Source organism: Chrysoperla carnea, chromosome 5, assembly GCF_905475395.1.
Source record: "Chrysoperla carnea chromosome 5, inChrCarn1.1, whole genome shotgun sequence".
NCBI classification, from domain to species: Eukaryota; Metazoa; Arthropoda; class Insecta; order Neuroptera; family Chrysopidae; genus Chrysoperla; species Chrysoperla carnea.
In genome coordinates, this window is record NC_058341.1 from 41731890 (window position 1) to 41750604 (window position 18715).

The 18715-nt window shown below is 26.6% G+C and overlaps 1 protein-coding gene across 2 annotated transcripts in view; it reads right to left on the bottom strand.

Annotated features, from left to right (window-relative positions):
- Positions 1-18715, bottom strand: part of LOC123299857 (SH2 domain-containing protein 4A-like) — a 96821-nt gene that overhangs the window by 61926 nt on the left and 16180 nt on the right. For both annotated transcript variants that reach the window (XM_044882253.1, XM_044882249.1), the window contains exon 2: positions 6037-6093. The gene's annotated coding sequence lies outside the window, so the exon portion shown is untranslated. The remainder of the gene's footprint in view (positions 1-6036; positions 6094-18715) is intronic.

Genomic DNA, 18715 nt, shown 5'->3' on the forward strand with positions numbered 1-18715 from the left:
CTTTGAACATGATTTTGACCCCCCTTCAAAACGTCGGGTTAGCTCGAAATTTGGCATACTTATCAAGGACGATGACAATACCATAATTTCATAAAAGTTTATTTAATTATCCTGGCCAGGATTTTCAGGATTAAAAATTTTCATATCTAAAACTATATACATTTATTTGCGCTCCCACCATATTTACACTGAATTTTTGATAAAGAAATAATCGTCTTAAAAAAACTAAAAAACACAATATAAATAATAGTTTTAATAAACTAAAAAATACGCTTTTGTACCTAGCTAAACTAAAAGGTAGAAAATAATTTCTTTTAATTCAACAAAAATCATTTTATCGTAAAAAGCGTGAGGAGATTTTTAAGATATTTTATAATGACTTTACTTTTACCAATATCTGTTTATAAAATATTTACAATAATTGAAATTTAGCATCCCAGCTTGTTACAAAAGCGCGTTTTATAGCATATATTCGTTTTTATTATTTTATAAATTTAATAGCAAACCCAAAAACTACAATGTTCGACATTCAATGCAACGCAACGGCCTGAAATTGTCAATTTTCTGCCCGGGCTGGCAAGCCCCATTCGGCTGCCAAGCCCAATTCTGCCCAATTAGGCTGACAAGCATCGGAATTATATACTGTTAAATAGTAATATTCAAATTACATTGAAATAAATACCTTAAAATGTAACAATAATTGCATTTGCAACGCAATAATAAATTACGTAGACTTATAATAAACAAATTGCAATATAATATTTTATTATTGTTCTTATTTAGGTTACATAAAATAATTTACACTTTTGGTTTAATTAAAATCAGCTGAGTTCATATTTATTATTATTAATGCTATTTAAATAAATATTGATATAAACATTTTGTATATTATTTTTAGGATTCAGTAGCCATAGTTATTATTCAGTACGGTACTAACTTTGGTAGAAAAGTGGTGAAAAAATTTTTTTTATTATTTAAAATTTTTATTTTGATTTAATTTTAAATTTGTGACATTTTTTCGTTCTAATTAATTTGATTAACGTATTTTTTCCTAAACGTTACATTTTTATTTCGTGAGTATATTTTTCGTGAAATCTAGACATAATAAGCTTGAAAGTGAAGGGTGAATCATGGAATTTGATAAAGGAATAAGGAAGATAAGGGTAAGACATAAAAAAAATTCTAGAGTAATATTAAAGAAGAACAGATTTTTTAATTTTTATTATTCGTTGTGTGCGTAGTCAAGGTAGGGTCAATAAAATCGATGCCAGCGCTTCCAGTGAAAAATTTTAGCGTTAAAGGAGGCTGTTATGACTAATTTTCAATTATTTACATGTAAATGTTATAGTGAATGTCAAACTAAAATGATTGAAAACACGAATTAATTAAACTTAATGCATAAAAAATTGTGAAAATAAGAAATCAAATTGAATAAATATTATTTTTCAAATGTAAATTATCATAATTATTTATTTAAATTTGTGAGACAATAATAATAAATTTTCAATGTAAATCATAAATGCAATCCATACTATAATTAAAGTAATGTATCGTTACCATAGAAAGTAAAAAAATTAAAATACACAATTTCAATATATCGATTAAGATTTTGAACTCATTTTTGACGTAGTATGAACAGATCCTTAGTGGTTCAGTACTTCGAATTCAGTACTTAGTGATTCAAACTTCGTTGTATAATAATATATTTATCATGTACATGAGAAGGTAAAATTTAACACTAGTATAATTGAAATTTTGATGTTGATTAAAAAATAATTTCAATAAATTTAGTAACCTTGAAATTAACTTATTTATTGTATATAGTTAAAGTTTTAGACGCACAATTTCTAATAGGTTTATGGTAGTTGAGCTTTTCAATTAAAACAGGAGTTCAACAACACACACATCTTAAAATTTTAGCCGTAAATTTTTAATTAAAATTTCGTTCCAAAACGATAACACTCTTTATAATATGGCGGTTATGCGTATAAAACAAGGAAAATATCATAAAAATGTAATTTTAAGGCTGTAAATGCTACAAATACTGTTAAGGTTATACCAATATTGGTTAGGCAGATGTGATTTTCTGCAATATTTAAAAAATTGAAAAGTGGTACTTTTACTATCCCGGGTAAAAGATATCTTTCCTACAAGCACAATGAAGCAATAGTATATACTTAAGCTACTTGGAGAATGATAAAATAACGTAAATATAAATGCTGGCAGTAAAACCACACTTATGTATAGCGTCAAAAAGAAGATATTCTGTTGGAAGAAGACAACTGGAAAATGTCGTAAACTACTTTTTTCAGGAAAATATATCATTATTTCTTAACATTCCTAAGGGAGCTTTTCTACTGCAAACACAGAACTTCTCTTTTTTTTTTGTCATTATTTGACAGACTAAAAAATCACAAACTTTTTATCCCGTTAAAATCTCTTTCCATAGAATGTTTTTATTAAAAAAAATTAACTAGAAAAAGGGTAATGTTTTTCGAGTGTATGTTATTTTCGAGTGTATTAATTTTAATTTCTTTAAAAAATACAAAATATCTTGTAAATATATTATTTTATTTACATTGGCTTAGAAGGTAAAAATTGTTACCTAACAAATTTTCAAAATATTGAGTTACCCACATAAAATATTATTTAGTTTTCTTATTAACATTCATAATGAATTAGAAAAGCCAAGGTTTTTATTGTTAATGATAATTAATTTGAATTAAGAAGTTTTGTATTTTGCTTTAAAAGCTTTTTGGAATTAGACAGTTCATTCTTATATTTGAACAATTATGTTGAAAATTACTCTAGGTTTTTAACATCATTCTAATATATTCTGTTATCGCAAACAAACTATGGTAACTAATACAAAATCCAAAATTAATCAAACTGATTTTCCCATACTATAAAGATACGCCACCAACAGAATTCCTGCAAAAGGGAGGAAAATTACTGATATAATGTCATATAGTTACTTTATGTTATCAAATATTTTAAATGTCATAAATGTATTATTTTATTATTCAAAATTTTTTTGAATAATTTAAATAGATTTGCATAAATTTTCATACACATAAAGAAAAATTAAAAATATCTTTGTTAAAATACTTAAAGTGGAATTTAATAATATTTTATTTTATTTTTCCTAATTAAAGGTCGGATTTTAAATGCGTTTGGATTCTTTGTCTGGTGCTATACATTTGCATTCTTTGTCGGGCATTGTATTCTTTACCTAGCGTTGAAATATAGATTTTCTAATGCCTTGGTATGCAGTTACAGAATATTTGACACAATCGAACCACGTATGTCCTTCAGGATTGTTATTTTTGAAAGAGGTAGATTAATGGTAGAGGAATATTAGAAAACGTTTTTTAAAAAAAATTTTTAATTTTTTTTTAAACTTTCTAATTTAAAGAGTTATTCTATCTCTTACCGTTTAGGCTCTGCATTGACTATTAAAGAAATCCGAAGAACTAGGGCGAATTTCATGTTAGAACATGGTGTCTTCCATCAAAATTTAAGTTATTTTTTTGATTAAGTAACTACAAAACAAGATATTTAGGTGCCTAGATTAAAATAGACTACCCTATATGTCAAATATAGTGAAAACGATAGGAAAAGTAGGTCATACATACAAAAAAAGAATTCAGCTGAATTGAAAACAGGGAAGTGGGTAAAATTTTACTTGCAAGATTTGATTACAAAAAATGGACTTGTGAATCTAAATAAAAGCTTGTAAAATAGGTAAACGCTTATTTTTAAATATTTTCGTAAATATCTCTACAGTAAATATTCAATAATAAATTATTATAACTTTTTCTTCAAAATCTTTAAATTATAAGAAATAACAACATTTTATTATTGATATGAAACTCACAAGAGGCCAAATTGAGACGCACTTTGTTGATGTGACATGAGTTTCTGTAGATGGAGGTCAGTATATGCTATAATACGACACTTTCAACTAATTACATATTAATCCGATCTCTATTCATTTAAATATAATCATTTTTTTCACATTCATTGTCATTGGAACTCAAGTCAAGAGTATAAGAGTGTATGAAGTCATATTATGCTGGTATTTAAATATTATTACATATATATATATGTGTATACCGCATATGCTAAGGAATTTAATATCTGTTTTGCATAAAATATAAATTTTTTTTATGCTTTGTTGATCATATAAAATAATGTTCATATTATGTATGCCTTTTATGTGATTTTTGTATAATAATATTGTACGGTATGGGAAAGTTGTCTAGGTATACTTGCTTTTTAGAATGGTTCACTGTAATTTATGAATTTTATCTATGTTCCTTATAGCACGTTATAGCTTGTTTGCTGGGTGGGAGGTAATCCCAAAAAAAGTCCACCAAATAATAACCACCCCAAAATCCGATCTAGGAAACTAAAACTTTTTTAATCGATTCAGATGGCCATGAATTTTGAGACTATGCAAAAATATTTTACAATCTTCCAATTTCTATTTATTGTCCAAAATTTATATTTTTTCATTCAAAATAATCAATTGTGAGTTATCAGAAGTTAAACATAATAGAGATAATTTAAAGAAATTCAAGGAAATTTTATGTTATGTGACATTATCCTAAACAAATTGTGACTAATGTACGCACATGTTGGGTTGATTACTAAATCAGAAGTATGTATTTCTTAAACTCATATTACAATTAATTCATAAAGTATAAAGATAAAATAGTTATAATATTTAATTCTTTAAACAATAAAACAAGTATTTGACTTCTTAACTTAATACATTAAATTTTCAGAATTACCAATGCACAGATATGCAAATAGTATTATGCAAGAAAAAACGAAAAAAAAAAAAACAAATTAAACCTCAAATTACCAACGCGCAGAAATGCAAAAAATATCGAGAGAGAGAAAAAAAAAATAAAAAAACTAGTAACACTAAACCTGCAAGGTAGCGTACCATAAAACTAATATTTACAATTAATTAATAATACAGTTATTTGTACGAAAGGGGTATAGTTTCCAGCGGGCGTCCCACGACGCCTTTCGTTCTTTTTAAGGTTTTGTGAAATTTGTTTCTCTATTGAATTTTCCAGATTGTGGTGTTTTTCCAAATTATTATTTTTTCTGATTATGTATTTTCGTGTCTTTAACATTAGGACAGATGGAGCTACACATGTTTAATCAAAATAAAAGCAGAACCTACCATGAACCACTTGGATACAATTTGTGGAGAAAGATACACGGTAATTAAAGGAATACGAAGTAAGGCTATTCTCGCAAATTATAACTCAAAATACACAGAAAAATTTAAAAAATTTGGCTTTTAATTTGATTTATTATCCACATTTCATTTCAGTTAATTCATTTTTCACATCATTTGCTAACAAATATATATCATAGATTTTATGCAACGGGAAAACGCAATTTTTTTTTTCTATCTAAATAATTCCCGATTTTTCTTTTCCTCCAAGCTGTTTCAACAATGACATCCCCGAAATTCTTTCTTAAGGGAAAATTATGGATATTTGACTCAATTCTGGCCAACATTGACGACTTACTCCTGCATATTATAAATGGTTCTTCTTGTATTTATTTTACAGTCAGTACATGTAAACTTATACCTTTTGAAAATGGAGTTTAAACATATATAATACAAATAACATACTTCAAAATATGACTCTGATTATTATGATGTATATAACGTATAGTGTCTCAAAGTAAATTAAGATTTATAATTTATATACTATCATATTTTATTTAATCAACTAAACAACATACAAATGATTCACAAATATGCAAACTAATTCAGGGTTAGTTGGTCAAAGTATGGATTTTTAATTGAATTTAGCATAAAGATTCATTAATTTTTGTTTTTATTTGAAAAATAATTTAATTTAGAAATTAATCTGTACTGATTAGCTACTTATGAAAGTAAAAATTTCTGTACATAAGTAATTACAGGGGCAAAAATTTACTTCTATTAGTTGACTTTTGAAGAATTTTGAACTAAAATAAAAATATAAAAAAAATTTAACCAACCTCGAATGTTTAATTTGAATACTGGTGCAATTTTTCACGTTTATGGATCGAACAATACTGGAAAAAAATCAATATTTTAATAAACCATATATTGAAATATGCTTATAAATTATAAAAATAATTGATTGGAAGCATTAAATTATCAATTTAAGTAAAAAAGTAAAAACGTGTAAACCTATTTTTTTTTAATTTGGTTTAAAACAAAATTTTTTTGGTAATTTGACCACTAGTTTGTATGGTACCTAAAAGATTGTAATGAAAATAAGACGGGAAGTGATATTACAGTTTTTATTATACAATTTTAAAAATGAAGGTTACAATCTTTATCTTTTCTATCGTTGATATGTAAAATTCCAACAAACAATGGCTGTAGCTATTTTTTCAACTATTCGAACCTGGGTGTAAAACTAAAACCTGAATAAAAGGGAAAACTTTATAATATATATGAACAGGTTCCATGATTTTAACCGTCCAGACGGTTCAATATGTGTTAAAAGGATCGTCTATACGAAAAAGTGGTTTTTCTTCTTTTCCTGCGTGAATCTGTGTAACAAACACAACTATTTTCGTACACCCCTATTCTTTAATTTTGTAACATTGTTCTTTTGTTTAAAACCTGTATAAGTAAGAAACTTGATTTAGAGAGAAAACTCCATAATCGAAAAAAAGGTACGGTCCCTTAAATTCAAGCTATTATCCACGTTCAACTTTAATTGAATAATTGAATAATTTTAGGTAAAATTTAAAAACACCGCTTGTAAAAATATTCAATCACTTACCTACATATCTCAAAAAAATGATTGAATAACCTTAACGAATTCCTTTTCTTAGTTAAGAATACAGTTAAAATAATAATATAAAATCATCATAAATTGTGTTTATAAGTATTAATTAATTTTGATTATATATATGAAAGTAATATCAATTACAATTATCAATTAATTAATTATTTTCATATAATTAACAATTTATTAAAATATAAAAAATATTCATCGATTTCAACATACACAGGGATACTATATAAGTATCATAGCCTTGTGGAAAAAAAATAATAAAATGTAATAATTGTTTAAGGTCAAAAACATTCAATCGCACTGAAGTGGCGATAGAACAAGATTTTGTATATATTTCATACTGGGTAAAAGTAATTTATGAAAAATTTTAGATTGCTGAAAGACAAAATTTCATGGCAGTCTGTAATTTAAACTATGTTTGGCTTCATCCATCGAAGGAGTCACATAAAAAATTGAACTATATTTGTCAATAGTCTTTATCGCATCAAACCTTATAAACGGATGGCCAATTTCAATGCTTTATTTTGAAATCGTATAAAGTAAATCGACTTTATTGAGCTGTTCAAAGATGATCAGTTCGTTCTTCTTATTGAATCTAAAAGCACGGAAAAAAGTTAGAAAATTTGGAATTTTTACATCAATCTCTTAGATAGAGTCACAGTCTTCCTTCCATCTTATATTTACACTGCACGCGTGTACAGTGCACACGTCCAAACCGATACAAGTTTCGGTAAAAATCCAGCACAGTAAACTAATTCTTATACAAGAATTGATATACCCACCTACGCGTTAAAATATTAAATTTTTTACTTTATTTTATTATTATGAAATATAAATAATCAACAAATATACGATTATTATTTAAATTTTATTCAGACATTTCATTTCAAAATAACAAAAATTATATTGGTAATAGTACAAAGACCTTGGGTTACCACAATATTATTTACTTACACACAAAAAAGTATATGATTTATGACTCAGCATCAACAACAAAAAATACACCATGCAATTTTATTAAATATTAAAACTTAAAGTAATTTTTCTCAGTATCGCATGTTTTCATTTTAATTTCTTGGAATATTATTATACTTTCGGTATTCTTAAGAAATTTGCATGGCGACAGTTATATTTTGAAAATTTAGTTAATCTTCCATGACATTTGGATCCGAAAAGAACTTTGTTTTTAAACGAGCACATCTATTATTGCGATATTGACTAACTGACAAAAAGTAACTGACTTGCCACAACCTCTCTCAGAGAAATTGAACTTTCTGAAATTTTGTCACCATATTTTTTATCTGAATACTGCAACTCTTGCCGTGAGAACAAGTTTTTAATAGTAACATACTTGGTTCCAACTTTTTGCCACTCTCTTTCATCGTACAAATTTTTGCGTAAACGCAAGCAAACTGCGAAAAACGCCAACAGTATTCTTGTTTGCCGGCGCCATATTGATAGTGTGTTGGTTCCAATGCCATGTGAATGATTTTGGAAGTAAATTTAAATGATTAAGCTAGGCAAATAGTTCATTGTTATCGATACAAATCATTTGTCTAGCCGTTTGATTGACTGGTTGAATATAAAATTCTAAGTAGGGAAACCCTTCGAAAATGTATGGTCCGGTGTACCAAAAACGAAATAAGCAAATTTCAAATATTCATAATTAATGTTGTCAATTTATTGACCTCTAACTTTTTAATTTGAGGGACTCATTTTTGAATGGATGAGTTACATTCGTTTACCTCAATTACTTTAATTTATTTATTACAATATTTTAATGTCAATTGATATAAATTAAAATAACGTCACACAGGAAATAATTAAAAAAATAAAAAATCACTATAAAAAAAACAAATAAAAACATTAATGTAGGTTATTATCTATAACAGCTTACAACAAGGTTATTCTGCTGTTTGTATATGGTACAAAGTGTAACAGAAAATAACAACCATATCGCAAGCGGTAATCTAACGAAAACTAAATTTTGTTACATAAAAAATCTAACTTTTAAGGAACAGATTGACAATCCTACTTTTATTTTCTTACAAAGTTCTAATATAGGACTAAAATCGTACAATTAGGAAAATTAATTAAGAAAAAAATTTGTAAATGAATAAAATAGATTAGCCCAGCATTGCTTGTACATCTTGTATATTATCTACAATGTATTTACATTAGCATCTATGTATATTTATTTAAAGTGTATTAGAGGGATACGGATATATTAATTAACGAAATTTTATGATAATAAATAAGGAAGTGTCATATGATTATCAGTACATGTATAATTATTACATGCACGGAAATGCATTAAAATGTATTTCAAGTAAATCATTTTTAATTTTTATCTATAGGGGTGTTTAACAAACAATTTATTTTACATAATATCTAAATATAGTAAATTTTTATGGTCAATTTCTTCAACACGCTTCGCCTTTGAACTTGGTTTAAAAATCTATCACAGGTCAAAATCAATCAAAAATATTCACAAGCTATGTGAATATAACAATAATGAACATAAGTCTAGATCTGGCAATATTTGCCTTATCTGAGATCTTCAAGATCAAGACCACATATCCAGAGCAAAACCAAAGCCAATACTCAATCACATGGTAAGAAATGTATGGCGTTTACTACAATGCTGGTATGCTATTGAGTCAGATACTATAGTATCTATATTAGCATAAGTAATATTACAGTAGTGGATAGGGCTATTCACCAGAAGTATTGTGCTATCGTCAAGAAATATGGTCCTAACATCCATATTGCATTGACTGACAGATATCCACAAAAACTTTCTTACCGTGAACTGAGACCAAGAGTATGCATACAACACTTGGCTAAGAAAAAAGGCAAAACAGTAAGATAGAGAAAATTTCCTTAGCCTACAGCTGAACCAACTGCTCTTTCGATGCTTCTTTTATATATACCAAAAAAATAGTAAATCTTGACCAATTGATCAAATAAAAATGATCAAAATGTTTATTTCGAAATCTCTGTGAACTGATAACAACAATCTTCGTGAAGTTGGCTCAATCTGATATGGACTAGACATGATAGATATGCGATCATAATAACCAAATACTCTGTTTAAAGCAAACGCAAAGAAATTTATTTTTAATTCATCGATTCGCTTTATTTACACGATTATATATTTCATCTAAGTAAAATTTTATTTTCCATCATTAAATTGCATGACTATAGACTATAATCAATCTCTTTCATAGAAGTAATGATTTTGTTTATTTAACTTCAGTGATTTTGTATCAATGAAATCATATTTTAAAATTCAATCCCATTCTATTGTAAATATAAATATTTAGCTGAACTTGTTCCAATCGATAAGCAATTTTTTGAAAGTATTTTTACTTTATTTCAATATGAAACGGCCAACTTCGGGATGACAACCTCATTATTTTAATTATTTTTTCAGTGTGTGTTTACATATTTTGATTCAACTGTTACTGATGTTTTTAGTAAGAGGTTACTCTGTCTAGGAAGAGTCAACTCTTACGAACAAACTTTTCTTGTAACATATATAATGAACAGTCACGTAATAATCAGAAGTGGAAAAAAATTCTCCGTACTTATAGATTATTGACATTCATTTTTATAATTATTTTTCAACAATCTTGCATACAAAAAAAAAACATTTCAAACATATACAAGCAGAGGTTTTGCTTCATGACCACATAAACGTTTTCAAAAACAACATTAAAATGCATTAAAATTTCATGCACGCGTTATTGTATGAGATTTATGTTGTTATTTCCTGCCATGTTTTACACAGCAATAAGTCCTAGTGTTATCATAATTGTATGAAATGCACGTGTTCACCATATAATTGAAAGTTACCAAATCAATGAATCATATTATAATTTTTGTATCAATAGTAAAATAATACGGATATAAAATCTATCAACTGTATCAATTCAAAATATTTACAATATAGTAATCATGCCATTAATCCATATGTAATAAAGTCAAAAATTTTATATACCATGAGCCAAATCTGTCAAATTTTGTTTGTAAGCTTTAGTTATGGATTAGTACATGAGTTTTTCTACAACTCAAAGAAGGAAATGAGTCGTATTTCATTTTTTGTATATTTTATTAGCGAAATTCAGTCTATTAATAAAAATACAACGTCTTTTAGTCTATGATAAAGTGGAACAATTAATTAAAGAGAATGTAATTAAAGAGAATTGAAAAAATACACTCATAATAGAAGTCGAAACCGGACCTCTTGGAATCATGCCAAGTGCCTTAGCCAATTCAGCCATACAAAAAATTGCATTCAAGAGTTTAGTCAGCAAAACGTAAATAGTAAATAAAAACAAGTGTAAACAAACAATTGACTGAGTTAATTGTTGAAATGCTATGTGTAGACAGTGTTTATTACGCAATCGTTTGTTTTGTGATGTCATATAAGTAAATAATGATAGCCACTCTTAGATGGCCACACACACATAGCTGATATTCCCATATATTTCATCCCATCAATTTAGAACATTCGAACAAAAATTAAGCAAAAATTCGCAATATCTTATCAGGATCTTGAGTACTCGATTGATTATGAATCAGCTTCCACCGCTTACTACGTGGGACTGGCTAAGCAACACGGTAGGTGAAAAAATATTCTTTATCTCTATCGTAGATGTACCTTTTTCATATGTACAATTCATTCAGCTTCATCCACGGAAGGGATTTTTTAATACTTATTTGGGAAAATAAGTTAATAATATTTCTCCCAAGCAAGAAAACATAAAAAACTTCAATATTTAGGTGTAATTTATGGCCTTAATGTCTATGTAATTTAATTTGTCGGAACTACGCAAACGTTAGGATGCAAAATTTTAAAAACACAATATTTTTATATAATTTTTCATGGTTTTCTCTAATTTGGTGGAACAAATTATATTCACCGTGTACAATACTTTGATAACGGTAAAATTAACATAAAAACTTAATGAAAAACCCAGGACAAAAACCTTTGCCAATGTATTGAAATATCCTATAATATAGGGGTTTCTTTTCCATATTACAGACACTACATCTAATATACAAAAAAGCAGCAGTTTTTGAATAAATTGGAGGGCGTTAGTGCCTTTATTTTAAGGAAAATTGTTTTGGTCTATATCTCCGTAATCATTTAGACCAAAAATAAATCATATAACACTTTTGACTAGATTCTATTCGAGTGATGCGGTCGGATCCAGAAAATTTGGAACCTAGAATGATAATTACTATTGGTTTAAATTATTTATGTTTTAGTGCTAAATTCTATGTGTGCAGAAAAACTTAGTTCCTAGGAGTCTTTCAGTTACATCAACGTGGGAAAGACTCCAACTAGTTAAACATAAATATAGAATGTTAAAACTGGAATTTCAGGCAAAAAGTTTTGTAATGAAACTGAAAAATGCTAGAAAATTTTTCAAGAATCTACTTAATTATAATCAGTTTAAGCATTAATTCTCAACATCAACACAGTAGAAACAGGGTATTTAAATTTCCAATAAAAGAACCAACTACTTTAAAATAAAACGTAAATTTTTATTAAATAATTATATGTAGGTATTAAAGTTCAAAGTATAAATCAATTTTATTTTTTAGTAAAATTAAAAATAATAGTCAATTGACCTTAATTAATTGATGACAGGGTTGTCATTCTTTCTAATTAAAGACAATTATTCGCAATTACAGATGACCATGACTAATGTAGTATATGTGGTTACATTGTATATTTAAAAAAGAATATTTCTAATAATAAATAATTCACCACAAAATTTATATAATTTATATTTGTTACAGAATTTTGTTAGGGTGATTAACCCATGAATTATAAATTTGTCATTCACCATTTTATTAGCATAATGAATTCAATTCATGTGTGCTATCTACAGTTGTTTCTATGATATTTCAACAATATTTCTATGATAAGCGATAACTATTTTATACAATAGTGTTGCGAAATGATTACCTATGTTTCTTGCATTTTATTTTATAAAAAACATTTGTCGGAACTACGCAAACATTGGGATGCACAATTTTAATCACATTAAATTTTTGCATAATTTTTCATGCTTTTCTCTAATTTGGTGGAACAAATTTAATTCAACATGTATGGAAAATTATGATAACGGTGAATTTAACGTAAAAGCAAAAAGTCAGGACAAAAACCTTTCCTCAATATATTGAAATGTCGCATTACTAATATAGGGTTTTACATCGAATATATATAAATGACTAGCTTGATAACCGCCCGCTTAGCTGGGATTAAAAGTAAATATTGGTAAAGACCTCCGCGTTATAGCCTTCACCTCCCTTGCTTTCACTTATCCCCCTTCCATAACATTCGAAATAATGACAGGGATTGTTTTATACAGGTAAAACATATGAAGAGTTTCAAAATTTTTTTTCAATAAAGTAGTCATAATTATTTATTGAGTATATCAGAAAAGATGGCCATATTTTACATTTATTATTTTTAAATGTCAGATTAAATTTAATTTTTTTTTAAATATATCTTTATAAATTATAGCTCAAGTGGTTATTCTGATGTATGAGCTATATTGTTGTACAGTTTCATTCAAATCCATTCGCTAGTTTTTGCATGAAAGCGTAACAAAGAAGCACACAAACAGATCTCCTTACTTTCGCATTTATAAAAAACACGCTTTTGTAACTAGCTGAACTAAAAGGTAGAAAATAATTTTTTCTAAAATTCGGCATAAATATGGTGGGAGCGCAAATAAATGTATATACTTTCAGATATGGAAATCGTTATCCCTTAACATCCTGGTCAGGATAATCAAGTTAATTTATTAAATTATTGTCATCGGTCCTTGATAATTGTGCCAGTTGTTTATTGGATAAATTTTACCCTTTTGTTACGGTCATTATTCTCATACCATTAATCGCGGATCAGGAAATGTTTGTAAGGGCCAAATTATCTTCTAATGAGCATTTTTAAATAATTAATCATGTAAATTTCATTATGTTACCTATTAGATTGTTTCGTTGCCTTTTAACACAGAACATTTTGTCATGTTCTTTGGGATATATACGATTTTAGGTAACAGCTCAAAAAAATTACATCCAAATCATCAAGTATATTCAATTTTTGTGTATTTTGGATTAAAATTATCTACTGTAGAAAAGATTTTTACCCATTTTAATGACAAAGATATTTGTAAAAGGTAGAAATTTCAATATTTTTTGATTACTGGATAAAGATATTATAAATAAAACGGATTAAAAGTACCTTTTTTTACTCGCCTTTTTATTCCCATTTTAATCTTTATAATATACTTTTCTATTTTACTAAATTTTTTATTAAAGTTTATGTTATCAAAACTTATTCAAGCAATATGTAAGTACATAATTTTTTACATTAGTTATTAATAAAGGCAGCCTTTAATATATGCAAATTATCCAAAGGCAGTTACATTGTTTTAACATAAAATTGTACAAAATTATTATTAACCTTACGTTTTATTTCAAAATTTGTAATATGAAAACTCGACTTAAATCATTATTCGCTCTACATAAAACTTTAAATACACTTTGTTTGTACTATTATATTATATTGTTTTAGTAATTGTATTATAAAAATGATTAGAGAAATTATCAAAATTGACATAATATTACACTATTAAAAATAATATGGAATGATTTTTAAATAAATTGTTATTTTTATAGTCTATTTAAATAAAAATAATAATAAACATACATATTTATTTATAGAATCATTTATCAATGTCGATTATTCAGATATAATGGTACACAAAATAAGTAAACAACAGAAAAATATTGTTACTTAAGAATAATGGAGAAAAATTAGAAAAAGTTTTTTTGTAAATTATTCACGTATTTAATATTCAAGTATTAATCGTAAACATATTTTCTTACTAGATATAATGGAAAACAAATTAGTTAATAACAAAAAAGCATAATCTTTATATTAATGGAGAAAAATATACCTACTAAAAAATAAAAAATTTGTTTTTATAAATTATTATTCACTAGCTGTGAACTACCCGCTTTGCTGGGCAACATCCCCACTTGCACCCCTCCCTCCACATTTCCTTGCGTGGGATAACAGTTTTCTAATATACACGTCATGCTCTTTTATTTGATACCCCACTTAGGTATATTTGTAAATATTCGATAATTCCTTCCCACTTTCTCGCTACACCTTTCTACCCTCCGAAGGTTAAAAGTAGATAAAAACAATAGATCTTTGAAGCTGGTTGTATATCGTGTCAATATTTGAGCTTAATCGATGCACAATTCTTTTTTAGTTTTTGAAGCATATCCCTTTCAACCCCTATTTCAACCCCTTACTCTACTATAATATGGATGTATTATACATAAAAACCTTCCTCTTGAATTACTCTATCTATTAAAAAAAACCGCATCAAAATCCGTTGCGTAGTTTCAAAGATTTAAGCGTACATAGGGACATAGGGACTTTGTTTTATAATATGTAGTGATTTATGAAAAACGGGCAAAATTTTATTTATAAATTATTCATTTACTGTAAACATATTTTTATTTTTAAGTGCTTTATTAATTTTTAATTTACTGCCGTTAAGATAAAAATTGGTGCTTTTAAGGTAGTACTATCGGTAATAGTTTTTGCATTCAGAATTTATTGAAACTTGGCATAGTTGTTCATTATTATATCATGATTAACCAGTTAAATTTTTAGGGGCCTTCAGAGAACTGAAAAAAAGATATTTTAAAGATATTTTAACATTGATCCTTATGGGAAATCACAGATTTTATTTTATTTCACAAAACTGGACATTCAGATTTACAGTTCTCGGAAGGCCCCTAAAAATTTAACTGGTTAATTATGATATAATACTGGACAACTATGCCAAGTTTCATTAAATTCTGAATACAAAGTCTATTACCGATAATACTACCTTAAAACAATATTTAATCCTGCTTATGAATATAAAGTGAGTGTTTCTGTGGAGTGTTTTATCGATGGTAGCTGGTAACGTCATTTTCGCCAGTTTCAAATAAGCATAATCCGATATTTTTGTGAAAGTTACAAAACAAATATACTTTCAAATTTTTAAAATTTTCTTAAGTGAAACCTATTGGAAAACACAAATTTGTGTTTTCAATTTTAATGATTATTACTGTCCCAGGTAACTTTGACCAAAAAAATAACGTAAATCTAATTTATTTGTTTCTTTCAAGATACTCGAAAATCATTAATTCGATTCGAGGCTAAATAAGGAATATCCATTATCCAAATTTAGACAATGCAGGATAAACAAATTTCCGCTTTATTGGCACAAGTTAGTGGCTTCTCTTTTGTAATTTTCTAATAAAACTCGTGAATATAATTAAGAATATTAATTAAATTAAAGTATAAATACAAAAATGGTATATACAGTTAGATTACGTTTATAGGCAAGGAAACACTCATGACAAAATCATAATTAAATTCAACCTGTAAAAATATTAATTAGTGCATAATGTTAACAAAATTGTATGATGTAGCAAGCTAATTATTAAACTTATTGTAAAAAATTATATTTTAATTAAGGGCCAATGAATTTTAAGTTCAGTTATAAAAGAGACATGATTTTATTTGTCATACTAACATAGCACATAAGGAAGATACTATGTTTGTTTTATTAATTAATGTACCGGGTTGTACAATAAAATTTTACCATGTAAATGGAAGACATTTTAACAAAAAAAGATGTTACCACTTAAAGTTACATATCATCATATTTAATTAATTATAAGAGTAAAACTTGATTATAATAATATTTTTAGTTAAATATTATTCTTATATTATGTTCTTAAAATAAAAACTCTCACTCAAATAAGTACTAACATCTTTTTGAACAAAATGTTTCCCATTTACGTGGTAACATCTTATTGAACAACCTTGTAAGTATATTTTAAAGTTGCTAATATTTTTATGTTCTATTGAATTGACTTAAGAGCATTCGAATTAAACCAGGCAATGTGAATGAATTTAATTTTATTATGCAAAATAGAATATATTTAGAAATCGTTAAAACCACTGTTTTAATATTTCTAACTCAAATTGCTATCTATATTTAAATTTAAATTAAGGACTTATTTTATTATAATACCAGCATAAAAATAATAATTTTCTTACGATATTTTCGGAAAACACATATTCGTTATAGTTAAAGAAATAACAAATATTTTTGTGTAAAGAAAATTATGGCAAGCAGAACTGATTTTTTCATCAGGGAGTTTTTTTTTTTCATTATTACAATTTTTATATTTTTTATCAAACAAAGGCAAGTTTTTAGCGAGATTATTCTCTCACAGCATTGATAAGGATGACATTTTTAATTAAATGAATTTTAAACAGTAATTTCCTTTAAATCTTTTTGATATTTCAAAAAAAAGATCTTACTTTTTGTCTAACTCCATCGTGTTTTAACAGAATTCATCCATAAAATTGAGAAAGGAACTTAATAATTCTCGTATTTTAGATAAACTTTCCTTAAATAAAAAGTAAAATTTAATTTAGCTAAATCTGACTAGAGTAATAAGACACGGCTTTTATTGTGCTTGTTTTCTTTGATGCAGATTCTTTGAACGCATGCTTAAAAATCGCCAGCTTTAAAACTAATAAGCGTAGACATAGAGACTTTATTTAGGAGGAAGCGCTGGTCAGTGCATAAAACATATCATTTTATCACAAAAATGAATAAGAAACAAGCACTCCCATCATGGATATTATAATTTCCAATACATGCTTTATTTTAACAGGTAAGTTGAACTAACGCTTCTCTTGCACATATACAAAGATAAATTTTCGGACGAACTATCCTATTTTTTTTTACCCAAAAAGTAAGAAGAAAGAATTTAAATTAAAGAAATTATAATTACATGTGGTTTTTTTATTTTATAAACTATTAAAACCAGCAATGTAAAAAAAAAATAATTATAATCAATACTAATTGTAATTACTCAAAAAAATTGTTACGTTTAATACGCATGGTTAGCCACAATCAATTATTTTATTATATTAAAGAAGGCTAAATATGTATTTAATCTTAAACATAAGAATATTTAAAATAATTGTTTAAGATCAGGATGTCAATTTTACCTTACTTAAGAATTTTATTATTGAACGTACATTCATAAAGAAACAAAAAATAATATATAAGTTGATCTATTAAAAATCTTAAGTTTCGATATAGAAGGGTCACATTTACGTTCCCAAAGTAAACGTTCCCAAAGTAAGTACAACATATTTGAGAGTATGTTTTCGAAAGTCAATTTTATGAAAAAAAAAGGTCATATGAGCATATATGTTTTCAAGACATAGGATGATAAAGTACAAAGAAAAAATCTATTTTAATCTGTAATATTACATAAAAATTTATGCGAAATTTGGTACGCACATTCATCCGGAGATATGAATCCATCTGGAGGAATTTTTTAATGTGCAACAACTTTATACATTTTGTAGTTTTTAATAATCAATAAGTATATTTTACAAAGAAAAGTTCCAATGAACTTTTTATCATAAAATTGACTCAAGCATAATGCACTTAGGAAACAACCTATATAAAGAAACTTTATATCAGTTAAATTCATTTAGCACGCGCACAATATTTTCTACCTGATATGTGGTTGGTGAAAAATCGATCCAACATTTCTACTTGAAAATCAGAATCTAGTTATATCTTGAAATTCGTAGTTCTAATGTCAATGTCATGCAAATGAAAACCATTTTGGTAAATATTTTATTGACAGATATTGGTAAATATCTTAAAAAGCACCCCACGCTTTTTTACGATAAAATGATTTTCTTCCTAATCACTTTTTTTTTAACTCATAGAAATAGAAATTATTTTCTACTT